Below are 27,078 nucleotides of genomic sequence, written 5' to 3'. Positions count from 1 at the left end.
CTCCTTGACCTTTTGACAGCTGCTTTCATTTCGCATAATTTCTGTTTGTCAGCAGGGCAGTGACTATGTTTGAAACAACTGTGCAAAATTCTGTGCTTTCCCAGCAACTTCCTAATATGTTTGTTGAACCAAGGTGGATCCTTTCCCTGCCCTATAATTTTGCTAGGCACATATTTCCTAGCACGTGGTGGACAATACCTTTAAATTCCAACCAGAGGTGCTCAATATCTTTTTGTCCCGTGGTGAATGCTCGGAGCTGACTATGAATATCTTCATTAATGACACTCTTATTTGCTTTTCCAAACAAGAAAACTCTAAACTGTTTCTTTGGTTTTCTTGCAACTTCCACTGACATAGAAGCCACAGCCACATTATGGTCACTAATACCTTCTTGTAGATGAACTTCTTCAAAAAGTTCAGGTCTGTTCGTCGCCAAGATATCTAATAAGTTCTCATCTCATCCCAGAGCCCCAAGAAGCTGAAGGGTATGCAAACTGCATTACCTGGGCAGACCACAAACCCGAGAACATAGCATCAGTTACAGAATAACCCAATTTACAGGTGTGAAGTTGATTCAGGTGCTCCCACCGCAATTTGCATGGACCTTCTGTCAAAATATGCAATTGCCAAGCAACATTATGACAATATCTTGTACCCAGCACTTCTGACCACTGTGTGATCTGAAAAAAAATTAGAAAAAAAGTTCATTGCGTTTATACATTGCCTTAGTGAGTGAAGCAGGTGCAGGCCGCTTACTAGAGCGAGGAGTGGTGTCACCGTCTGTGAAGCAACTCTGCTGGTGATGTGCTGTTGCAAAGTGGTAGAACGAGAAGAGAAGCAAATGTTGGTCCCGCATGTGGCAGGTGCGTAGTTTATCCGTCTTCTGCTTAAAAGTTCGAACAAAGCATTCTGCTTCTCCATTGGACTGCTGCACTTGGGATGCGATAAATCCCATTGGCTATACAGAAGTCATCGAATTCTGCGGACACAAATTGTGGTCCGTTGTCAGTCACAAGCAATGCTGGTAGACCTTCAAGGCAAAATATGGAATGCAAGGCTTGAAGATTGTAAAGCATCGTCGTTTCTACATCTACATCTACATTTATACTGCGCAAGCCACCCAACGGTGTGTGGCGGAGGGCACTTTACGTGCCACTGTCATTACCTCCCTTTCCTGTTCCAGTCTCGTATGGTTCGCGGGAAGAATGACTGCCGGAAAGCATCCGTTGCCGCACGAATCTCTCTAATTTTACATTCGTGATCTCCTCGGGAGGTATAAGTAGGGGGAAGCAATATATTCGCTACCTCATCCAGAAACGCACCCTCTCGAAACCTGGCGAGCAAGCTACACCGCGATGCAGAGCGCCTCTCTTCCAGAGTCTGCCACTTGAGTTTGCTAAACATCTCCGTAACGCTATCACGGTTACCAAATAACCCTGTGATGAAACGTGCCGCTCTTCTTTGGATCTTCTCTATCTCCTCGGTCAACCCGATCTGGTACGGATCCCACACTGATGAACAATACTCAAGTATAGGTGGAACAAGTGTTTTGTAAGCCACCTCCTTTGTTGATGGACTACATTTTCTAAGGACTCTCCCAATGAATCTCAACCTGGTACCCGCCTTACCAACAATTAATTTTATATCATCATTCCACTTCAAATCGTTCCGCACGCATACTCCCAGATATTTTACAGAAGTAACTGCTACCAGTGTTTGTTCCGCTATCTTATAATCATACAATAAAGTATCCTTCTTTCTATGTATTCGCAATACATTACATTTGTCTATGTTAAGGGTCAGTTTCCACTCCCTGCACCAAGTGCCTATCTGCTGCAGATCTTCTGTTTCTCTAGAGACTTGCGGTACATGGCTTTCCGAAGCGTAAGTGAGAACCATTGGATAAATAGTGAATTTTGTTGGGCTACTGAGGAGACTTGACTGGAATAAATTACTAAAGGCAAAATATATCTTATTTGCTGATATCAGTCTAATCTTACTTACAGTTGAGATCTCATTAAAGCAAGTGACTGTGGAACCAAGATACTTGAAGCAATCAACCCTTTAAAATGTGTATCCAATCACACTGAAAGTTGACGGCATATTCGTTGATATGCTTCCCCACAGGCCATGTATTTAGTTTTATCTTCATTTACCATAAGACCCGTCTTCTTACTTGCTTGACTTAAGGCTGTAGAAGCTTCTTTCAGTGCTGGTACTGTCCATGGTATGTTTTGTATGTCATCTGCATGTGCTAAAATCTGTGCTATTTTTTTATTTCTAGGGGGTTTGAGTAATTTCCTCAAACTCGAATGCAGCTTCTTACGTCAGACATCATAATTTTAACCATTCTCAGGAGCTTTCCATGTATCCCCATCTCCTGTAATGCATGAAACAACTAGTTTCTATTGATGCTGTCGTATGCAGCCTTAGTCAATAAAGAGGTGATATTTGACAGTTTTCTCCAAAATTTGGCGCAGGTTGAAAATGAGATATATTGTTGACCTCCCTCGTTGAACTCCGCTAGTACCTTGTACCCCAGGTTCAGGAGGGTGATTCCACAGTGGTTTCTAAACTCCATTCAGTTGACCTTTTTATCTATGGGACATGATATTCCTTCATTCCATTCATCTGGTATCCTCTCCTGTTCCCATATGAGAGTCTTAAGTTTAAACAGAGACTGCTCTAACGTTGTTCCTCCACATTTTAACAATACTGCTGGAATGCTATCAGTGCAGGGAGCCTTGTTGTTCTTCAGTTTCTGTAAAGGTTTTTTGAACTATTCAGGGGTTCAATGTTGCCTTAGTCTGCACAAATACACCATTTGCCTGAAGGCTTCTTGACAAAGTACTAACTGGCCCTGATGGATGCCACAGTGAAAGTTCCAAGCAGCCTGTTCCCAGAGCACGTGTAGTATAGTGTGGGACCTGAAGAAGTGAGGCTGTGCATTATCTTTAGTGGTCACATGCACAGCAGAATTAGAAGCTTTGCCTAAGCTGTCACCGAACAAGTCTTTGAATTCAGCACACAATTGACCGACACTGTCCTTGAAATCAAAATTAGCATAGACAACACATTTGTAGAACACACACACACACACACACACACACACACACACAAATCCAAACAAATCATGGTCAGACATATTTGCACTGTTCCGTGAACGCATACCCAGAAGTTTGTCTTTTGCAAATTCTTGTATGTTGAAGGAAGGTTGCAAGAACCTAGCACTGGAATGTTAAATCCGTTATATGGTGTAAGTGTAATGTATGATTTGTGCAGCTTGGACTTGCTAAGATGATCAGAAGCATTGAGACAGGGAAAGAAACTGAGACACTCTTAGCTAATTGCAATTGAATAGTGCAGCCACTTATTACAAGGTCCACAAAAAGCTGCATTGTGCTAAAGAAAATGCCACTGATTCCATGATTTGTAAACTACCACTCTTCTCCTCCACACTAGAAGTTCTGTTTGGTTCAGGATGCACAACATGTACAACAAAATTTGACTTCTGTGGGTGTATATTAGGAGAGGGAGGCTTCTCTTTCTGTAAGCAGACCGCTTGAACATGTCCGTTCTTGCCACCTGAAAAACAAGGTGCATTTCGTGGCAGGTGGAAGCTATGCTTATGAGCTAAGAAGCAGTGCGGGCAAGCTTTCATGCCGGTATGTTGCTGGCCTGGCTGTTTATGTGACTGGCTGTCTGAGCCCACTATCTGAGTCCTTGGAAGGCTGTCGCCCACTGTCTGTCTGTCCTGACTGCTTGTTAGTCTGAAAACTTGGACCTGGCAGCAACCTCCTGAACTTTCTCATCACAATAGTCATTCAGAACCTGGATTAAACCCCGATAATTAAAAAGTTCTGGCCGTGAAGTGGGGAATACTTCGGAGCACAATTAATAGACTAACACACTGGTTGCTGATAAGAAAAAAGATTGTTTAACAGTAACTGGTACTTGGTGTTCAGATAGGTGAGCTTCAGATAGAGCCAAGTACTCAACACAATCCTATTTTTTTCCCCTTCAAATGGGTAAAATGGAGGCGCTAATGATGGCTCCGTAAATTGTGGTTCTGCCGTAGTTTGTGGCGTCTTATTGCGAGTCTCATTGGCTGCCATCTGCATTTGAATGAAGCCCTCAGCATCTCGATAAGCTGCGTCACTTGTTGTGTCTGTAACTGAAGGGGACACGTTAGATCGAGCATAGGTGCCAAAGGCACTCGAAATTGTGGTGCTGCTAATTGCAAGTTCGGTGTGCGTGGGGCTCGGGGCAGTGGGTTAGCCGTAGGAAAGCAAAAATGCTAAAGCTAAATCAGTGTGTGGCAGTTCAAACAAGCAAACGGAACAAAAGTGGTAAGCGTGGATCTGAGACAGAAATGTCCAGAAGCACAAATGGTAGAAAAATAAACAAAAATGTCCAGAAAGTGGTAAAAATTAGGCGACAGGGGGAGGAAAATGACACGGCATCGTAGGTTTGACAAAGTTCATCGCCAAATGGGTTGTGCATCACCAACTGTTAGGCCTGTGACAAATAGGTGGAAGGTGGCCCGAAGATATGTCGCCATAGGAATCTGGATGTATGAGCAAAAGATCAGTGGACACAAATGCATTTTAAATAAATATGTTGTTGTCGACTTAGTGCAGAACAACTGCTGCATTGTTGTCAACTTGTGAGTGATCGTGGCTAGCTATAAGCGGAGGCGTGACACGAGCGGCACCCGAGTGCACTGAATGTTTGCCAGTGAAGTTAACTATCGACTACTTGAAGTAATGTTTGTCACCAACTAGCAACAGGGAACTTTCATTAGAAGCGCAGAACAAAAGGTAGAAGTAGTCTGGTGCTCAGATGGCGGCCGCTTGTAACACCGTCTGGGTGGTCTCCGTTGGTTGGCGACGTGGAGGTTCTTCATTGGCAGGGTGATGAAAGCACTGCTTGTGGTGCTTGCAGTAATCTTAGAGCCGCCAGCTCTGGCCGTATTGATAACCTACGGTACTGCAGTTATTATACGTACTGTGTAAGAGGAGGATCGAAATGTTTCCATTTGAAAGCTGTACAATCCAGAATTGTGTGCCAGTTGGGTGAAATTGCCACGAGCACTGAGGCAGTCATCCCACCGACATACCGGGCTGGAGAAACCGATTCAGTGGAACACCATTTGCTGCTGCATGAAGAAGTCTGTAACTGCCTGCTGGACATTCTCAACTGACAGGAATTGTCGATGCTTCACAGTTGTTTTTAAGGGCAGAAGGTGTGACGATTGCACGGGGAGACGTCAGGACTATTGGACGGGTGCTCGAGTGTGTCCCACTCGAGTTGGTGTAACTTCTGCTTTGACATTTGCGACATAGGGATACGGGTTACGAGGCAACAGTGCCTCGTGTTGAAATTTTCACAGACGTTTTGCCTTAATTGTATTTAGTAATTTCTCCAGTGTTGCACAGAACCATTCTCCAGTGAGGGAGACACCAGGTTCCTTGAAATCAATAAGCAGTGGGCTCTGGTAATTAAAGAACAGGATGAGTATCTCTTCTTCAGCAGATGGCTGGCTCTTGAACTTGAACTTGACGGGGTGAGGGAACAGTGGATGACGCCATTCCATTGTCGACGTTTTCGACTCCGGTTCCCAGTGGCAGCACCAGCTTTTGTTGCCTGCTATAATGCACTCGAGGAATGTGTTACCTTCGACATTGCCCCAGAGCAACAGAGGGGATAGTTGACTTCTGACATGCAAAAATACAGAAATTATATCTGATGTGATAAAACAGCAGGCCAAAAAATTTTCTGGAAAGAATTGCATGCATATATTCAAGTGGTTGAATGGTTAAGATCCATGTCCAAGTGACTATCATAATTTGTTGTAGCTTGAGTGTAATTTTTGCCTTTGTGTAAAAGTGTCATTTCTTTTATTATAGCATGTTGCTTTCAGTTACCTACTGTACTATCACGGAGCAGTTCTTTCTATGTACGAGGGCTATTCCGAAAGTAAGGTCCGATCGGTCACGAAATGGAAACGACTATGAAAATCCGATAAAGCTTTGCACAGATGTGTTGGGTAGTGTCTCTAGTATAACCCCAGTTAGCATCACGTCGCTCTTCTCATTTCTGAGCTCGCAGTGAGTGCGTAAAGATGTCTAGAAAATAGTGTCTGCCGCCAAGTACGAGGGCCTGGTGAGAAATATCCCCTGAAGCTATGCAGCTAACATTACATAACTGTCGTGCTGTTTCGTCTTCAAGACAATTCTCAGCCGCATTCTGCAGGGGCAATGAAGATGCTCCTGCATCGTTTTCAAATGGAAATGTGAGATTACCCACAATACAGCCCGTAATTGTCTCCCTCTGAGTTTCAGCTCTGGTCACATGAACCGCTGTCTTTGAAGACAACATTTCGGCACAAGACAACGAGCCGTAGGCCAGCGTAGAGAATTGGCGGAGAGCACTGGCGGCTGCCTTCTATAGCGAGGGTATTGGAAAGTTGGTACAACGCTACGATACACGTCTAAGTCGGGTCGGCGACTATGGAGATAAGTAGCTGCAAGGTGTATCTAACTGTTGCAAATAAAACATTTTTGATTTTTACCGTGGTTTCCATTTCGCGACGTATCGGACCTTACTTTCGGAATAGCCCTCGTATATTCCTCGTATGAGGCTGACAGTTTTGGTGACTTCAGTTCACTTAATATTTCTTTCAGTTTAAACTTAAATGAAAGCATCGTAGTTTTGGGCCATATTAATCAGATGATCTGCTATCGTAACTTCTTGTCCTACTTGTGAGAGGTGTTACTAAAGTATGCTTGGAGGTTAGAGCATGGACAGACCCTTGTGGAGTTTCACAGTATCCTTGCAGTTTAAACTCCCAGGAAAAACTGCGTGCTATGGATGTGTTAATCACATTCATTGGTGGCTTAGCAGTAAAGGCAGATGATGACAGTTTCATAAAGTATTTGAAATGCCATACATTTATGGGGGCTTTATTTAGTGTTTTTCAACCTGTTTGACTCGTGTTACTCGATACTTGTAAACATGTAAATGGAAACCGTATATGACATTATTTCGTGAAGTTGAAATGATACTTGTTACATTTTTACAAATATTTATTGAAGTAATTTCTAGATGCATTTCCTACTGATTCTTGGTTGCTTTCTAGAAAACTGTTCTATCTGATTTATTTGATGTTCTTGTTTATATTTTTTGACTGCCCAGTTTTCTCTTTTTATGATCAGCCGCCCCGTTCTGATCAGCTGCTCGTTTTTGCATTGTTTTGTGATTCAGTAACGGGCTCCTCAATGTGCAGTTTGTTAGTTGCCCACCAATTCTGTGATGTGAAGGGAATGAAAGATAGTTACATAATTTTTTTAGTTTTGGTTGTTAACCCACTACTCTTTTGCAATGCTCAATGTGCTGTGTGTTCAACATTGTCAATTGCTGTAATAGTTGAACAATAATAAAACAATGGAAAATCCAGGATGGAATGATCATAATATTATGGAAAGGATAGATTGCTACTCACCATGTAGCGTAAATGCAGAGTTGCAGATAGGCATAACATCAAGATTATCAAACAAGTTAGCTTTCCTTTTGGTCAAAAAGGCTCTCATTGGAATCACACACACACACACACACACACACACACACACACACACACACACACACAGCCAGATGTCAGTTTGTGGGATGGACTTCTATGCCAGTTGCACTTGTTGGTCAATACAGGGACGGTTGATGCTGTTTCTGCCTGATGCTGGAGTTGTCGTCCGATGCTGTCCCGTATGTGCTCCATTGGAGACAGATGTGATTGAGCAGGCCAAGACGACACAATAACACACACTGTGGAGCACGTCGGGTTACGACAGTGGTATGCGGGCGAACGTTATCCTGTTGGCAAATGCCCACTGGAATGCTGCTCGTGAATGCCAGTACAACAGGTCGAATCACCAGATCTTTGTACGAATTTGCAGTCACAGTGCGTGGAGTAAGCACAACAGTGCTCGTGTTGTCATATGTAATCGCACGCTAAATCGTATCTCCAGGTGTAGGTCCAGCATGCAGACAGGTTGGTTGCGGGCCCTCAATTGGCCCTCTCCTAACAGAGACGAGGTCATCACTGGCACACAGACAGGAGCAGCCTTCGTCAGAAAACGCGACAGACCTCCACCCTGCCCTCCAGTGAGCTCTTGCTGGACATCACTGAAGTCACAAATGGCAGTGGTTTGGAGTCAGTGAAATGAATTTTACAGGGCACCTGTCTCGGAGCTGTCCTTGAAGTAACTGATTTGTAACAGTTCGTTGTGTAACTGGGATGCCAGCTGCTGTCCCTTGCTGCTGCAGATGTAATAAAATGTGCCACAGCGGTACGGCAAAGTCAATTGTCTTCCCTCTCAGTAGTGGCAGGTGTCCGCCGAGAGCCCAGTCTTCTTGTGACCACCACTGACAGCAATCGTTTACAGTGGCTGTGTTACAGCCAAGTCTTTTCTGCAGTATTGCAGAAGGAACGTCCGGCTTCTAGTAGCCATATAATTTGACTTCGTTCAAAATTGGTGAGGTGTCAGTTATTCTGTCTTTGTCACCTAATGCATTCTTGACTAACATCAACTCACAGCATCTAATCTCACAGGTAACTAATGCTCATGGTTGTAACCCTATATATTTATGAGAAGTTTGCCACTGGATTGAGGACTTTTCAGTAGGGAGGACTAAGCATGTTATCTTTTATGGAGAGTCAAGAAGTAACTTCAGGGTTGTGCCAGGGAAGGGTGTTGACTCCGTTACTGTTCGTATTGTATATTAATGCGATTGCAGACAATATTAATACTTACCTCAGACTTTCGCAGGTGGTGCAGTTATCTGTGATGAAGTACTGTCTGGAAGAAGATGCATAAATATTGTCAGCTATTAATAAGATAGCAAAGTGTTGCAAAGATTGACAACTTGCTCTAAATGTTCAGAAAGGTAAAATTGTGCACTTCACAAAACAAAAATATATTTAATATCAGTGAGTTAGTGTTATAATCGGGCAACACATGCAAATATTTAGATGTAACAATATCCCCATGAACCGTGGACCTTGCCGTTGGTGGGGATTCTTGCGTGCCTCAGCGATACAGATGGCCGTACCGTAGGTGCAACCACAACGGAGGAGTATCTGTTGGGAGGCCAGACAAACGTGTGGTTCCTGAAGAGGGGCAGCAGCCTTTTCAGCAGTTGCAGGGGCAACAGTCTGGATGACTCACTGATCTGGCCTTGTAACACTAACCAAAATGGTCTTGCTGTACTGGTACTGCGAACGGCTGAAAGCAAGGGGAAACTACAGCCGTAATTTTTCCCGAGGGCATGCAGCTTTACTATATGGTTAAATGATGATGGCGTCCTCTTGGGTAAAATATTCCGGAAGTAAAACAGTCCCCCATTCGGATCTCCAGGCGGGGACAACTATAGAGGACGTCGTTATCAGGAGAAAGAAAACTGGCGTTCTACGGATCGGAGTGTGGAATGTCAGATCGCTTAATCGCGCAAGTAGGTTAGAAAATTTTAAAAAGGGAAATGGATAGATTAAAGTTGGATATAGTGGGAATTAGTGAAGTTCGGTGGCAGGAGAAACCTGACTTTTGGTCAGGTGAATACAGGGTTATAAGTACAAAATCAAATAGGGGTAATGCAGGAGTAGGTTTAATAATGAATAAAAAAATAAGAGTGCGGGTTAGCTACTACAAACAGCATAGTGAACGCATTATTGTGGCCAAGATAGACACAAAGCCCATGCCTACTACAGTAGTACAAGTCTATATGCCAACTAGCTCTGCAGATGATGAAGAAATTGAAGAAATGTATGATGAGTTAAAAGAAATTATTCAGGTAGTGAAGGGAGACTAAAATTTAATAGTCATGGGTGACTGGAATTCGTCAGTAGGAAAAGGGAGAGAAGGAAACGTAGTAGCTGAATATGGATTGGGGCTAAGAAATGAAAGAGGAAGCCGTCTGGTAGAATTTTGCACAGAGCATAACTTAATCATAGCTAACACTTGGTTCAAGAATCATGAAAGAAGGTTGTATACATGGAAGAATCCTGGAGATACTAAAAGGTGTCAGACAGATTATATAATGGTAAGACAGAGATTTAGGAACCAGGTTTTAAATTGTATGACATTTCCAGGGGCAGATGTGGACTCTGACCACAATCTGTTGGTTATGAACTGTAGATTAAAACTGAAGAAACTGCAAAAAGGGGGAATTTAAGGAGATGGGACCTGGACGAACTGACTAAACCAGAGGTTGTACAGAGGTTCAGGGACAGCATAAGGGAACAATTGACAAGAATGGGGAAAGAAATACAGTAGAAGACGAATGGGCAGCTCTGAGAGATGAAGTAGTGAAGGCAGCAGAGAATCAAGTAGGTAAAAAGACGAGGGCTAGTAGAAATCGTTGGGTAACAGAAGAAATATTGAATTTAATTGATGAAAGGAGAAAATATAAAAATGCAGTAAATGAAGCAGGGAAAAAGGAATACAAACGTCTCAAAAATGAATCGGCAGGAAGTACAAAATGGCTAAGCAGGCATGGCTAGAGGACAAATGTAAGGATGTAGAGGTTTATGTCACTTGGGGTAAGATAGATACAGCCTACCGGAAAATTAGAGAGACCTTTGGAGATAGGAAACCCAGTTTTAAGCAAAGAAGGGAAAGCAGAAAGGTGGAAGGAGTATATAGAGGGTCTATACAAGCGCGACGTACTTGAGGACAATATGATGGAAATGGAAGAGGATGTAGATGAAGATGCAATGGGAGATACGATACTGCGTGAAGAGTTTGACAGAGCACTAAAAGACCTGACTCGAAACAAGGCCCCGGGAATAGACAACATTCCATTAGAACTACTGATGGCATTGGGAGAGCAAGTCCTGACAAAACTCTACCATCTGGTGAGCAAGATGTATGAGACAGGCGAAATTCCCTCAGACTTCAAGAAGAATGTAATAATTCCAATCCCAAAGAAAGCAGGTGTTGACAGATGCGAAAATTACCGAACTATCAGTTTAATAAGTCACAGCTGCAAAGTACCAACGCGAAGTCTTTACAGATGAATGGAAAAATGATAGAAGCCGACCTTGGCATAGATCAGTTTGGATTCTGCAGAGATGTTGGAACACGTGAGGCAATACTGACTCTACGACTTATCTTAGAAGCTAGATTAAGGAAAGGCAAACCTACGTTTCTAGCATTTGTATACTTATAGAAAGCTTTTGACAATGTTGACTGGAATACTCTCTCTCAAATTCTGAAGGTGGCAGGGGTAAAATACAGGGAGCGAAAGGCTATTCATAATTTGTACAGAAACCAGATGGCAGTTACACGAGTCGAGGGGTATGAAAGGGAAGCAGTGGTTGGGAAGGGAGTGAGACAGGGTTGTAGCCTCTCCCTGATGTTATTCAATCTGTATATTGAGCAAGCAGTAAAGGAAACAAAAGAAAAATTCGGAGTAGGCATTAAAATCCATGGAGAAGAAATAAAAACGTTGAGGTTCGCCGATGACATTGTAATTCTGTCAGAGACAGCAAAGGATTTGGAAGAGCAGTTGAACGGAATGGACAGTGTCTTGAAAGGAGGATATAAGATGAACATCAACAAAAGCAAAACGAGGATAATGGAATTAGTCGAATTAAGTCGGGTGATGCTCAGGGAATTAGTTTGGAAAAATGAGACAGTTAAAGTAGTAAAGCAGTTCTGCTATTTGGGGAGCAAAATAACTGATGATGGTAGACACTTCGTCCAGTGTTGCTGTAGCTTTTGATATTGTACAAACTGGCAAAGGTTCAGATTCACCGTTGTCTTTACTTTCTTCACTTATCGATATCGTCAATTGTCGATCTCCAACGATTCCAATTTTTCTCGAAGTAAGTCCGTGCTCTGTTTACATTGTAAAAAAATACTCAGCTGAATAACTTTTGATCTTTAACCTCCAGAATTTTGCAGATGGAACCAAGGGTAGACAGTGGCCTCTGAGCTGTTTCTTTACTTAATTCTGTACCTTAGTTGAATTACAGTATCATAGTGAAAGTTGGTACATGTGATTATTACTTTCATCAAATAGTGTGTTGTATCCTAATGCCTAAAAGTAACAGCTTTGGATGAATAGCAATTTTAGTTTTTTTTTATTTTGCACTATACATGTATATCTTCACAACTTAACACTTCAGTAACTTTGAACCTATATGAGATATTAACAAATGGTTTCTAGTGTATGATAAGATAACTCATAAAATTTCTTTTACCTTCCAGGTCATACAATTTTGATGCAAAAGTGAACCTGAAAACATGATAAAACGTGGACGCCTCTGCAGAAAGCTCAGTGTGTGTGGCCCGGTAGATACAGACGATACCTGATGACCAAATGCAACGAACCTTTCAGACTTGGAATACATCATTTATGGAAACAGGTAGTGTTCTCAATTTAAAAAAAAAAAAAAAGGGGCTGGTCACCATGAGTTTCAGATGCCATTGTGGACAGGGTACGGCAGGTGTTCGCAAGGATTTCTATAAAATCTGTATGTACTGCAGCCAGGGAGTTGGATATGAGAAGATCGACATTGCACAATGTCATGCATAAGAGGTAATGGCTCTATCCCGGCGTGCAGCTGCTTCAGGCATTAAAGCCTATGGACAAACCTAGGTGCGAACAATTTGCAGTGGGTATTCTATGCAAGGTTAATGCAAGCATTGACTTTTTGGAAAAGATTTGTTTCTCCGATATGGCAACATTTCATGTATCCAGCAGACTGAATTGTCATAATGTTTGTATGTAGGATTTGCAGCATCCTCGTGTTACACATGAAATGGAAAGAGACAGTCATAAGGTCAATGTTTGGTGCAGACTGATCCCAAGTTGCATCACTGATTCATTCTTTTTCATCACTGCCATCAACAGTGGTGTTAACGTGGACATGATACAAGAGTTTAATGTGTCACAATTGGTACTCCTGCAGCCTGTGTCATATTCCAGTAAGACAGGGGCACCACTCGACTAGCCCCTAAATGTACTTTAATTTCTAAATAAAAAGTTTCCGGATAGGTGGATAGGACGAGATGGTCCAACTTGATGTTCGCCACGATCCCCTGACCTCACACCACTAATTTTTTCCTGCGGTTTTGTGAAGGATGCGGTATACCGAACCAGGGCTAGAGACCTACAGGAATTTAAGGCAAACATTTGCAGGGGCAGGATGTCAAACCGGCCGATTATACGACATTTTAATTCCAACTGTCCTGAATATAGTTTGATGGCACCCATCACAAAATATTACACATTTGAATTCCACAGATTGAAATACAGTGACATGCGGTTGAAGAATACCGTGTGAAGAGGCGTGACGCTGCACTTTGGCACACTTAAGACCAAATAACATTTTAGATTTCCTTGAACACACATGTTTTATGTATTAGACTCTTCAGAAAGATGTGCGCTTCAAAGTGAACATATTTTATATTTTCGATAAGCCGATTTTTAAAATTTTTGGCGTCCTACCTCAAACGCTTGAGGGAGGGGCAGTGCCAGTATCTAGTATTGCCCCGTTCGGAAATTTTGTAGATCTGAGGCTGATGCACGAGTTGTATTGGGGAGGTGGGTAGTCTCCTGTGACCCGTGTTTGTTTGAAAACAAAATGGATTTCTGTGGCTGGGAGTTATCAAGCGAATTAAAATACATTAACATAATTACGGAAGGCTAAAATATGTTATTACGAGTGTAATCCCAAAAGTAAGGTCTCCTATTTTTTTTATAAGTACAGAACTCTGTGTGGCAGTTGGTCACACTGTTATTGAGTGCTTCACACGTTGCGTATAAACATGCGCATATCGCACTGAGGTGCTCGATGTTGGCTTGGCAGCCGTTGAGAATGTAGCTCCTGTTGGATGTTACCGCCAAGTGTGAATTGCGTGCAGTTATTCGTTTTTTTGAATGCAAAGGGGACTGCACCAATTGAAATCCATCACCAGTTGACGGAAGTGTATGGTGAGTCGTGCATGGATGTCAAAAATGTTCGTAGAATTTTAACGGAAACATTGAACTACCGGAAGGTGTGTGCAAGATGTTGACCAAGGACCACATGCGGCAAAGAGTTGATGCTTCCTGTGCATTTCTTCACCGCCTTGCACCCAAACAGGCCAACTTTCTGGACTCAATTGTCACGGGTGACGAAATCTGAGCATACAACTTTACACCTGAGACCAACCAACAATCACGCCAGTGGCGGCATCCTTCTTCACCAAAGCTGCGGAAATTCAAACAAACACAGTCTGCCGGTAAAGTCGTGACAACCGTTTTTTGGGATCTGAAAGGGGTATTGTTGGTCGACTTTACACCCACTGGGACCACAGTTAACACTGACAGGTACTGTGGGACTCTGAAAAAACTCAAGCGGGCAATTCAGAACCGGAGAAGAGGAATGTTGAACCGAGGGTGTACACATTCTCCGAGACAACACTCGCCCAGACATCACTCGGCAGACTGTTGCTCTCCTGCAACAGTTACAGTGGAACATAATCACCCACCCACCCTATAGTCCTAACTTGGCGCCCAGTGACTATCACCTGTTCCCTGAGTCAAAAGAACAGTTGGCCAGAAAGTGATTCACCTCCTGAACAGCATGGCGGCAAGCTGGTAGAACATGGGCATACAAAAACTGGCAGTGTCTACAAAAATGCAACGACAGAAATGGTAATTAAGTTGAAAAATAGCTAAATGTTAAAGCTGTAAACTGATGTAAACCACTGTAGAAATAACAGCTCTATGTACGTAAAAAAATAGGAGACCTTTTTTCTTGGGATTACCCTTGTAGTTGCGGATTTTATTTTATTCCCACACTTCCGACAGTCAAGCATTAATCTTGCAGACCAGTGAAGCAAGGTAACTGCTGATTAACCGAGGCCCTCGTCCGTGGACCAAAAGGCGACAAAATTGCAGGGCTAGAAAGTTTTAACAACCGGGATGTCAACATGGACATGTTGACATGGGTAAATCATATTACCTGCTGTCAATGCCGTTCGTTCAGAGGACCAGTAATCGTTGTACAATAAATGAATCGGAATCTGTGTCGGTGTAAAAAAAAAATTAAACTTGTTGGTGATCTCATCCATTATTACAGAAATGAAATAAAAACGTCCCCTTCCCTTTACACGTAAAAGGCTGTCTCACTAATTTAACACATTCTTCGGTTGCATACGCATGTGCACATGTATACAAACAAAATTGTTTCAGCTGATCTTTCATAATTCTAAGTTGAATGTAATAAATACTACAAAACCGAAAAAGCCAGATATTCATTTTGACACACCCAGGACAATAAGATCCAGTATGTAGTAATGTTTTCAAAAGTTTGAGAAACAGACCAGTAGTAAGTGCTTATTTTGTACTAATTTTTACATTGTACTGTCCATTTTATTTAATACATTTATCACTAGTTCAACATATTCACATCTCAACACTCAATGCTTAACTTTGTCCAGTGTTGCCGCAGCTTTTGATATTTTACGAATTGGCAAAGGTTCCGATTCATCCTAGTCTTTACTTTCTTCACTTATCGATATTGTCAATTGAAGACTTCTTAAGATTCCAATTTTTCTCGAAGTAAGTGTATGCTCTGTTTACATTGTAAAAAATACTCAGCTGAATAACTTTTGATCTTTAACCTCCAGAATTTTGTAGAATGAACCAAGGGTAGATAGTGGCCTCTGAGCTGTTTTTTTACTTACTTCTGTACCTTAGTTGAATTACAATATCATAATGAAAGTTGGTAAGTGTGATTATTACTTTCCTCAAATAGTGTGTAGGACTGGACGAATAGCAATTTTTAATTTTTTTGTTTTGCAGTATATGTGTATATCTTTACAACTTACAACCTAAGACTTAACTAACTTTGAAACTATATGAGGTATTAAAAAATGGTTTCTAGCAAATTACAAGATTACTCATAAAATTTCTTTTACCTTCCAGGTCATGCAATTTTGATGCGAAATGGAACCTGAAAACCTGAAAAAATGTGGATGCTACTGGATAAAGCTCAGTGTGTGTGGCCTGGTAGATACAGACGATATCAGATACCCAAGTGCAATGATCCTTTCGGACTTGGAATACATCATTTATGGAAACAGGTAGTGTTCCTCATAAAAAGGGGCTGGTCACCCATCGGTTTCAGATGCCAATGTGGACAGGATACGGCAGGTGTTCGCAAGGAGTTCTATAAAATCGGCATGTATGGCAGTCAGGGAGTTGGAAATGAGAAGATCGACGTTGCACAGTGTCGTGCATAAGAGGTAATGGCTCTATCCCTACAAAGTGCAGCTGCTTCAGGCATTTAACCCTATGGACAAACCTAGGTGCGAACAATTTGCAGTGGATATTCTATGCAAGATTGATGCAAGCATTGACGTTTTGGAAAAGGTTTGTTTCTCCCTTATGGCAACATTTCATGTATCCAGCAGACTGAATTGTCATAATGTTTGTATGTAGGATTTGCAGCATCCTCGTGTTACACATGAAATGGAAAGAGACAGTTGTAAGGTCAATGTTTGGTGCAGACTGGTCCCCAGTTGCATCACTGATTCATTCTTTTCCATCACTGCTATAAACAGTGCTGTTAACATGGGCATGTTACAAGAGTTTACTGAGCCACAATTGGGACACCTGCAGCTTGGTGTCATATTCCAGTAAGACATGGCACCACTCCACTGGCCCCTAAATGTACTTTAATATCTATATAAAAAGTTTCCGGGTAGGTGGACTGGACGAGATGGTCCAACTTGAAGTGCACAACGATCCCCTGACCTTACATAACTATTTTTTTTCCTGAGGTTTTGTGAAGGATGCGGTATATTGAACCAGGGCTAGAGACCTATGGGAATTGAAGGCATACATTTGCAATCCATTTCAATGTGTCACTATGGAGATCTCGAATAGTATGTGGCGAGAAATGGAAATCTGACGAGGCATTATCTGTGCTATTAACGGTACACATGTTGTTTCTATGAACGAGGAAACAAAATTTAGTTATCTGATCGCATAAATTTTGTTTGTATGAAAATACATAACTTACTTGATTGTTGAATTTCATTATTCAGTACACTCTAGATCATGCTATTCTCAAATAACTGTTGCTCAGTTCCATGGGTGAACTTCGGCTCTCCTTTCAGTTGTTGGTTAATCAACAGTGGGCTGTCTTTTTCAATAGCGAAGTAAAAAGCATCAGCATGTGCTATGTCCAAGAAGTTATTTTGAAGAGAAAAAAGAATCTTTTTTCTTATGAAATTCTGCTAAAACAGCCTTTTTTCTTTGTAGTGGGCTTCATTGTTAATAGAAAGCTTGTGATTTTGATGTATAATTTCTTGCCTCCTGTGCCAGAATTTGTGGTCTTTCCCACATCCCCCACAACTAGTGTAACACTTTGTAGCGTAGTTGATTTTCTCATCTGTAAATTGTAAAAAAAAAGAAAACCCTTAATTTTTATTTGAGTGACAGTAGTGTTTTCATTATGTCATGCAGGTAATATCAAAGAATTTAGATATTGCTTATGAAGTACTCACTGCTGAGCCGTTTTCAGGCTACTTGTGGAACAGCCTGTTTGCATAGTGCTCATATCCTCATCTGAAACCTGCAAAGTAACATCCATGCACTTCACTTGTTTTGTGAAACTAATATGTTGACATCATTTCTCTTTGTTGAGTCATAGGCAGCCAGTGGGTGGACAGTACATGCTAACCAAGGAACAGGTTTTAACTAGGTATGCCTTCATGCATGTTTTTTCTGCGTACAGGAGTTTCTGTTACACATACGGCACTTTACACTGCTTGTGAGAAAACATTATTAATCAACATTGATGGTCAACTTCGTCCCTAGCACCCAGTAGTGGGCATCCCCACTTTCATAGGATGCAGTAGACAGGTGGAGGTTAAAATATTTACTTTAGGATTTCGCAAAACTTTGGAAAAAATATTAGGTTAGTAATTATTAATTTATTCTTCAACTTGATGCAACTCTGCTTTATAAATTTTATAACGTGAAGTTACTTCCCCACTTTAGAAATCATCATTACTGTGGAATGGTCGATGGTTAGAAAATTTTAATAATACACCTACATTTTCCTAGATGTGGAACAATTTATCACCTGTGGAATGCGCTTGCCTTTTGCTGCCCAAAGTGGGCTGCAGGACACTGAGTGAAATGTTTTTCTAGGCGCGGGGCAGTGCATGTACAAACATAAAAAATGGAAAGTTGTGAATTTTATAATTCAACAGCTGTACATGATTGTGATATGGGACTACCTTCTTTCGTCTTTCATTAACACAATGAAAATTTTGTGCTACTTTTCACGGTAATAAATATTTATCACAATTTTAGGACAACATGGTTGTAGAGATGAAGCAACGATTAGTATGATTAATCACACATTAATAACACCGTATGAACACACCAGCTGCTACCATGACGACGGCATCCTCGCTACACAGACTAGAGGGCGCCTGATAAACGCTTTGTAATCCATGGCAACGGCGCCCCCACCACAGGGAGTAGAGGGCTTTGTCATCCTTCCATATTAGCCGTTTTAGGAAATTGACTAAAATGTTTTCTACGTAAATGTATGAATGGATATATTATAATACAATATGACTCCAGATTTTGTGTCACAAATTGCTTTAATTTATATTATGGCACATAATGTAATATACTTTTACGAGTTGACTATGGAACATTTGTTGTTATTTCATAATTAACACTATAATTGTAACTCTTTTTAAATGAAATGGTTCAGTCTTCTGTTATTTACTGTAACATAAATTTATGTTTAACCAAGGTGACTAGTAATTACATATAATAAACTGTATTAAATACCGTTGATCGCCACTGGGGGTGTTGCCGTCTATTCACATGGTGTCAGCACGCTATTTAAGCCCATACGAAGGGTTAGTCTCGCATAGTTTCTTGCCGTTATGTAGACAGTAGTGACACCACCAACAGTAACAACGGGTAACATATTTTAAATTAACGTAATTTTAGCTGTAGTATAATGGAGTCTTTGTGACGATTATCTATAATTTCACAGTGTAAATGCCCAGATGATGACTGCTATGTCGGGTTGAAACCAGTTGGCAGTATAATAATTATAAATGCGATTAAGACTGTTTTTTGAATAATTAATATTTATCATGCCATACCTCCCAAACTAGGTGTTGTACAACACAATTTCATAACTGGCTTCAGTATCACATGTTTATAACAGATGGAAACTTTCTGGCCAATAGTCAGTAACAGTGAAGTAATAAATTAAAATGTGTGACTTGGAAATTGTAGCAAACCAGTATTTGAAATGTATTATTTGACAAACTTTTTCACATTACATTTTTTATGGGAGATCAGAGCAAGAAAATGTTTTGGAAATATTTGAAAACATTTTAACAGTTTGTTGGAAGTGTGTGGGTGCTACAGTTTTCCAAAGATGATAGTAGTATTTTGTGGTTCATTGACGCCACACGAGTTCGAGCGTGCTACAATGAACATTTTGGTATTACATGACAGTGGACTGCAGCGCAACATTAGTAGTGGGACAGGAAGCGCAAAACGTGCAGTGGAGTGTGCAGTCTAAAAGGAAGGAGACGGTGTATTATTGGGAAGAGTATTCAGAAAGTGCAAAGCAATGACGCAAATCTCCGTGTGTTGTGAAGGATCGAATAACATTTTAGTAACAAAACAGTTGCAAGGTGATGGAGAAGAGTACCAGTTCCCACTGCCTTATCACTCAAACGTATCGGAAATTAATGCACTGCTCATGGATGATACGACACACTGGATAGGTGTTGACGGTTATGTCAAAGCTAATGGATTCACGGTGAGGAACAGATTAACTGATTACTTCGGTGGGCCGAATTTTAACTGTCATTCAGTCTTAATCACAATAACAACATCCAACTCTTTATAATGGTGGTTGAAGCTCAGTACACATGAATTTACTGATGGTTTTATAGTGGACATAATCAAAGACATTTCTTCTTACATGTTTCATTCAGTTTTCTTCAGATTTCTCCCCTGATTTTGTCTGGCATAGTGCAGCAATTTGACATGGCACGGACTTGACAAATCGCTAGAAGCATCCCACAGTAGTAATGAGCCAAGCTGTCTCTATAATGTCTGTGTTCACGAAAGTATTGCCAGTGCAGGATTATGTGGAGAACTGTCACATGAATGTTCAATGAGATTCATGTTAGGTGATCTTGGTAATCAAATCATTCACTCGATTTGTTCAGAATGTTCTTCAAACCAATCACAAACAATTGTGACCAATTGACATGGCGAATTGTCATTCCGTCTTTGTTTGGGAAAATGAAGTCCACGAATGGCTGCAGGTGGTCTCCAAGTATTCAAGTAAAACTATTTACAGTCAACGACTGGTTGAGTTGGACCAGAGGACTACAGTCCATTCCATGTAAACACAGCCCACTACATTATGGAGCCACGACCGAGACTTCGTGGGATCTGCACCACACTTGAACCCTACCGTCAGCTCCTACCATCTGAAATTGGGGTTCATCTCACCAGTACACAATTTTCCAGTCACCTAGGATCCAACCGTTAGTCACAAGCTCAGGAGAGGTGTTGCAGACGATGTCGTGCTGTTAGCAGAGGCACTCGCATCATTCGTCTGTTGCTGTAGCAATTAATACGAGATTTCACTGCACTCTCCTAACAGGTGTGTTTGTCGTAAGTCCAACTGATTTCTGCAGTTATTTCACACATCTACATCTACATCTACATCTATACTCCGCGAGCCACCTTACGGTGTGTGGCGGAGGGTACTTATTGTACCACTATCTGATCCCCCCTTCCCTGTTCCATTCACGAATTGTGCGTGGGAAGAACGACTGCTTGTAAGTCTCCGTATTTGCTCTAATTTCTCGGATCTTTTCGTTGTGATCATTACGCGAGATATATGTGGGCGGTAGTAATATGTTGCCCATCTCTTCCCGGAATGTGCTCTCTCGTAATTTCGATAATAAACCTCTCCGTATTGCGTAACGCCTTTCTTGAAGTGTCTGCCACTGGAGCTTGTTCAGCATCTCCGTAACGCTCTCGCGCTGACTAAATGTCCCCATGACGAATCGCGCTGCTTTTCGCTGGATCATGTCTATCTCTTCTATTAATCCAACCTGGTAAGGGTCCCATACTGATGAGCAATACTCAAGAATCGGACGAACAAGCGTTTTGTAAGCTACTTCTTTCGTCGATGAGTCACATTTTCTTAGAATTCTTCCTATGAATCTCAACCTGGCGCCTGCTTTTCCCACTATTTGTTTTATGTGATCATTCCACTTCAGATCGCTCCGGATAGTAACTCCTAAGTATTTTACGGTCGTTACCGCTTCCAATGATTTACCACCTATGGCATAATCGTACTGGAATGGATTTCTGCCCCTATGTATGCGCATTATATTACATTTATCTACATTTAGGGAAAGCTGCCAGCTGTCGCACCATTCATTAATCCTCTGCAGGTCTTCCTGGAGTACGTACGAGTCTTCTGATGTTGCTACTTTCTTGTAGACAACCGTGTCATCTGCAAATAGCCTCACGGAGCTACCGATGTTGTCAACTAAGTCATTTATGTATATTGTAAACAATAAAGGTCCTATCACGCTTCCTTGCGGTACTCCCGAAATTACCTCTACATCTGCAGATTTTGAACCGTTAAGAATGACATGTTGTGTTCTTTCTTCTAGGAAATCCTGAATCCAATCACAAACCTGGTCCGATATTCCGTAAGCACGTATTTTTTTCACTAAACGTAAGTGCGGAACCGTATCAAATGCCTTCCTGAAGTCCAGGAATACGGCATCAATCTGCTCGCCAGTGTCTACGGCACTGTGAATTTCTTGGGCAAATAGGGCGAGCTGGGTTTCACATGATCTCTGTTTGCGGAATCCATGTTGGTTATGATGAAGGAGATTTGTATTATCTAAGAACGTCATAATACGAGAACACAAAACATGTTCCATTATTCTACAACAGATTGACGTAAGTGAAATAGGCCTATAATTATTCGCATCTGATTTATGACCCTTCTTGAAAATGGGAACGACCTGTGCTTTCTTCCAGTCGCTAGGTACTTTACGTTCTTCCAGAGATCTACGATAAATTGCTGATAGAAAGGGGGCAAGTTCTTTAGCATAATCACTGTAGAATCTTAAGGGTATCTCGTCTGGTCCGGATGCTTTTCCGCTACTAAGTGATAGCAGTTGTTTTTCAATTCCGATATCATTTATTTCAATATTTTCCATTTTGGCGTCCGTGCGACGGCTGAAGTCAGGGACCGTGTTACGATTTTCCGCAGTGAAACAGTTTCGGAACACTGAATTCAGTATTTCTGCCTTTCTTCGGTCGTCCTCTGTTTCGGTGCCATCGTGGTCAACGAGTGACTGAATAGGGGATTTAGATCCGCTTACCGATTTTACATATGACCAAAACTTTTTAGGGTTCTTGTTTAGATTGTTTGCCAATGTTTTATGTTCGAATTCGTTGAATGCTTCTCTCATTGCTCTCTTTACGCTCTTTTTCGCTTCGTTCAGCTTTTCCTTATCAGCTATGATTCGACTACTCTTAAACCTATGGTGAAGCTTTCTTTGTTTCCGTAGTACCTTTCGTACATGATTGTTATACCACGGTGGATCTTTCCCCTCGCTTTGGACCTTAGTCGGTACGAACTTATCTAAGGCGTACTGGACGATGTTTCTGAATTTTTTCCATTTTTGTTCCACATCCTCTTCCTCAGAAATGAACGTTTGATGGTGGTCACTCAGATATTCTGCGATTTGTGCCCTATCACTCTTGTTAAGCAAATAGATTTTCCTTCCTTTCTTGGCATTTCTTATTACACTTGTAGTCATTGATGCAACCACTGACTTATGATCACTGATACCCTCTTCTACATTCACGGAGTCGAAAAGTTCCGGTCTATTTGTTGCTATGAGGTCTAAAACGTTGGCTTCACGAGTTGGTTCTCTAACTATCTGCTCGAAGTAATTCTCGGACAAGGCAGTCAGGATAATGTCACAAGAGTCTCTGTCCCTGGCTCCAGTTCTGATTGTGTGACTATCCCATTCTATACCTGGTAGATTGAAGTCTCCCCCTATTACAATAGTATGATCACGAAACTTCTTCACGACGTTCTGCAGGTTCTCTCTGAGGCGCTCAACTACTACGGTTGCTGATGCAGGTGGCCTATAGAAGCATCCGACTATCATATCTGACCCACCTTTGATACTTAACTTAACCCAGATTATTTCACATTCGCATTCGCTAATAACTTCACTGGATATTATTGAAACAGTGTTGCTTGTTTCTTAGCACTGGCAACTCCATGCAGCACCACTGCTGTGGGTCGTTAAATGGAGGCCGTCAGCCACTGCGTTGTCCGTAGTGAGAGGTAAAGCATGAAATTTGGTATTCTTGACACTGTGGATCTCGGAATATTGAAATCTCTGATAATTTCCGAAATGGAATGTTCCACGTGTCCATCTCCAACTAGCATCCCGCATCCACAGTCCGTTAATTCCCGCCGTGTGAGCATAGTCGTGTTAGAACCCTTTTTACGTGAATCACCTGAGTGCACATGACAGCTCCCTGTTGTACTGCCATTGTATACCTTGCATGTGCAATGATACTGCCATCTGTTTGTGCATATGGCTGTCCCATTACTTACAGGTAAAACTGCTGAGATATGAAAAGTGGTCAACATCTTGCAGTACCTTCTGTTGCAGTATAAGTTGAGTAGATACATTTCCACTTGTTATGCATATTTTTGTTTCATCACTATTTCTTTTCAGCCCTAAAGAAATGGCCGCTCCAGCCAGCTCAGTAACTATTAGTTGTAATCTGGGTTGGGTTTCTGTCAACAGAACCATGTCGTAAGCAACATCCAGGTCCTTACATCTGTATTACATGACACACCGAAGGTGTAAAAGTGAGGTGTGGCCGACATGCTATCTAGCAGCAAAAAGGGCGAAGCTATGATTTTAGCAGACTGTTCATCTGCCAGGTTGAAGTAGGAGAGGTTCTGTTAACACAGGTGGTGTCTGTTCTATTCTGTCGTGTGTCTGTGTGTGTGTGCAGTAGAGGCGGTGACTCCCATGCACAGAACGCAGCCTTGCGAGTGGGCTTTCTACTAGTTATTGTTTTCCTTAGCAGTCAAAAAACACGGATTGATTCGACAATTCTGCATAGTATCGTGGGTATTTTTTCAGTAAGCAGTAGCTTATAAATGCATTAATGAAACAAATGAAATTGCTTATTTTTGTATCCTTGTTGAGAGAAAGCTCTATATCTAATGATAGCTTCTTATTGTAGCCATGGAATGGAATAAAAAGAGCTTTCAAGTTATAATTGAAGAATACAGCAACCAAAGGTATCTCTATGACCTAACAGATACTTTGTACCACAATAAGGCAATCTACAGATCTACAAATGTTTCATTCTGAGATTATACAAGTTAATGTGCTTATAATTTTACTTTTGATTGGTGTGTGTGTGTGTGTGTGTGTGTGTGTGTGTGTGTGTGTGTGTGTGTGTGTGTGTGTGTGTGTGTGTGTGTGTCTGTATATATCACATAAATTGGTGAAAGTAGCACAAGCCTTTGGTTCTGTAGCTGCATTATTTCAGCACGCCAGGAAGGAAAGCTTGGCCAGAATAGGAGAAAAAGTGAGGAAAGTTGTGTCTGGTGTGACGAACGAGGAATGTGAAGCATGCTTAGCCTCCTTACATTTGCATTATTCAGCTGAACTCGAAAATATGTGGGGAAAAATGCGCAGTAGCTCAGGCGGGACCACCCGTAAACCAAGCGTGTGGTGGTTTGACGTATTGGCATATTTGAAAGACCACATTATGCATAGAAAACTGCTGACAGATATCCCACTCTCTGTCGTGAGTATTAATTTTTGTCACTCTGTCATTACACGTTTTCTGCCTTCTATAAGATAAGCATATACTGTTGAAGGAATCTACATTGATATCAACGGTTAATTTCTGATATTAAAAATATACTTCACAGGGTTCAGACATGTCCACTTAGTGCAGAAATTGTTGATTTGTGTGATGATAAGCTAGTGCTTTCAAATATTATGCTTCCACTTTGTGTGTGCTCTTTGTGTCATTTCTGTGTGTGAAAACATTCACATGTGAGATGCACAGTAGTGGAAACTTTGATGCAAGCACACTGGTAGTAATAAATGAAATTAACTTAAAATACCCCAAATACATGTAAGGCAGAACGGTGGATTGTGAGCATTTTTTGTGGTCTATTGTGCAGAAGTACCCACTAGACTTTCTGAAAAATCTGATACATCTCTGTGTGTACTAGTTTGCAGAGATGCTCCTGTATCAGTTTCAGAAGAGGTAATGTCAATGATCTTTAATAGGAACTGCTGAGCAATTTATTTGTTTGTAACATACTCTAATGCCTTAAACGATCAAAAGCAATGTGAAGTTGGATTGCAAAAATTCACACCTATCTGTCATAGTTTGACTTACTTGATATGTACAGCCGATCTTCTTCTCTGGATTGCCGGCTCCGTCGATCTCCAAAACCTTCTTCTTCAAAGAATACTGCTGGTTAACAGGAATTTGTAAGACACTCTCTCTCTCTACTTTTGAAATAATATAGTACTCGAAGAATACTTTTAGTTCAGTCTTGGTACATTCCAGCTTCCACAAATAACATATTCTCCATTTCCCACATCAATATTTGAACGTATATAAGTCAACCGATTCGTCTCGCATTAGACTCGATAAAATACATCTGCAGTAAAGTTGATTTAACAACCACATAATTTATGAACCTGTCTTGCCTCTAGAGTGTCCAACACGTGAAGTACTTAAAAATCTGGAAAAAAATAAAAATCTATTTTACACTTCACTCTCACTTCTTGATACTTCATTTAGTCCCTGGAGTCCTCCTCTATTTTCGACTTCTTTACTCTTAACAGAAACTATGTTTACCTATACTCAGACTCGACATTCCTTAACAATTATCACAATCGATTCCTCTCAGGTTTATGCTCTTTCCTTACTCCCGCCTCCCTAACTACTTGACATAGAATCTTTCTAGTTATATGTATATATACAGGGGGGTCCATCGGAAGTTTTGGATGAGATTATCTCCAAAATTATCGAGTAAAAACAGTGGGTAAGACATGTTCGTAAGATCAGAGGAGGACATAAAATGATACTACACGTGACCCACAGCCCCCTCCCCCTTCAGTGGGGTGTGGGGCAGCTTTCAAATCTTAAATGGAAACACCCATTTTTTATTGCAGATTCGGATTCTCTATTAAAAAAGTTACCAAGTTTTGTCTGAAACAATTTTAAACCATTGACAGATGGCGCTGAAATCGAGAAAAATTAAAATTGGGAAGAACTCTGATTTATTTAGAATGATCCGAGGACGACGCATGAAATTGATACAAAATGTGCACCCATTCTTTCATTATGCCAAATTAAGCTTTTTTTTTCCACAGTATTTGATGGAGGGAGGCGGAATGGTATTAAAATCTCGTTACGTAACTCTTTACAATTTCATTACTCACCTGACTGTGGCGCTACCGTGACCAAACTAGCAACTATGGCTCAATATAAAGGTCGGTGTAATGTGATCAGACGTCACTTCACTTTCAGATTGTGAACCTTAAACATCAACTGACGAAAGTAAATTATTCTTTAGCGAAACATGGCTCACTTATCCTCCTACAGAGATTGTTGATATGATGTTAATTTTAGGTGGATGCCACAACAAGTACGCTGCAGCTGCATAATTGTATGCGGATAGTTTCCCAAACAGATGACATCCAAGGGACAATATTATTGGACATTGCACTCGACGTGCTCGAAATGGATACGTGCACCGTCCACCTCGTCATCGCGATTACAATGAAAATGACGCTCGTACCCTACCATTCTCACCGGTGTTCAACTGGATCCTGAAACGTGTAGTTGTGCAATTCAGACACAAACTGGAATATCGAAATCAACTGCTTTGAGGATTTTGAAGGCACAAAAATATCA

The 27,078-nt window shown here is 41.3% G+C and overlaps 2 long non-coding RNA genes across 3 annotated transcripts in view; both read left to right on the top strand.

Annotated features, from left to right (window-relative positions):
- The window catches only part of LOC126213555 (uncharacterized), a 136,141-nt gene that overhangs the window by 22,132 nt on the left and 86,931 nt on the right, over positions 1 to 27,078 (top strand). The gene's annotated exons all lie outside the window — the stretch shown is intronic.
- LOC126213551 (uncharacterized) overlaps positions 1 to 27,078 on the top strand; it is a 47,838-nt gene that overhangs the window by 14,463 nt on the left and 6,297 nt on the right. For both annotated transcript variants that reach the window (XR_007541253.1, XR_007541254.1), the window contains exons 3-4: positions 12,267 to 12,424; positions 15,976 to 16,133. This is a non-coding gene — a long non-coding RNA (uncharacterized LOC126213551). The remainder of the gene's footprint in view (positions 1 to 12,266; positions 12,425 to 15,975; positions 16,134 to 27,078) is intronic.

This window comes from Schistocerca nitens, chromosome 11 (genome assembly GCF_023898315.1).
Source record: "Schistocerca nitens isolate TAMUIC-IGC-003100 chromosome 11, iqSchNite1.1, whole genome shotgun sequence".
NCBI lineage: Eukaryota > Metazoa > Arthropoda > Insecta > Orthoptera > Acrididae > Schistocerca > Schistocerca nitens.
This window is presented reverse-complemented; position numbering and strand designations above follow the sequence as displayed.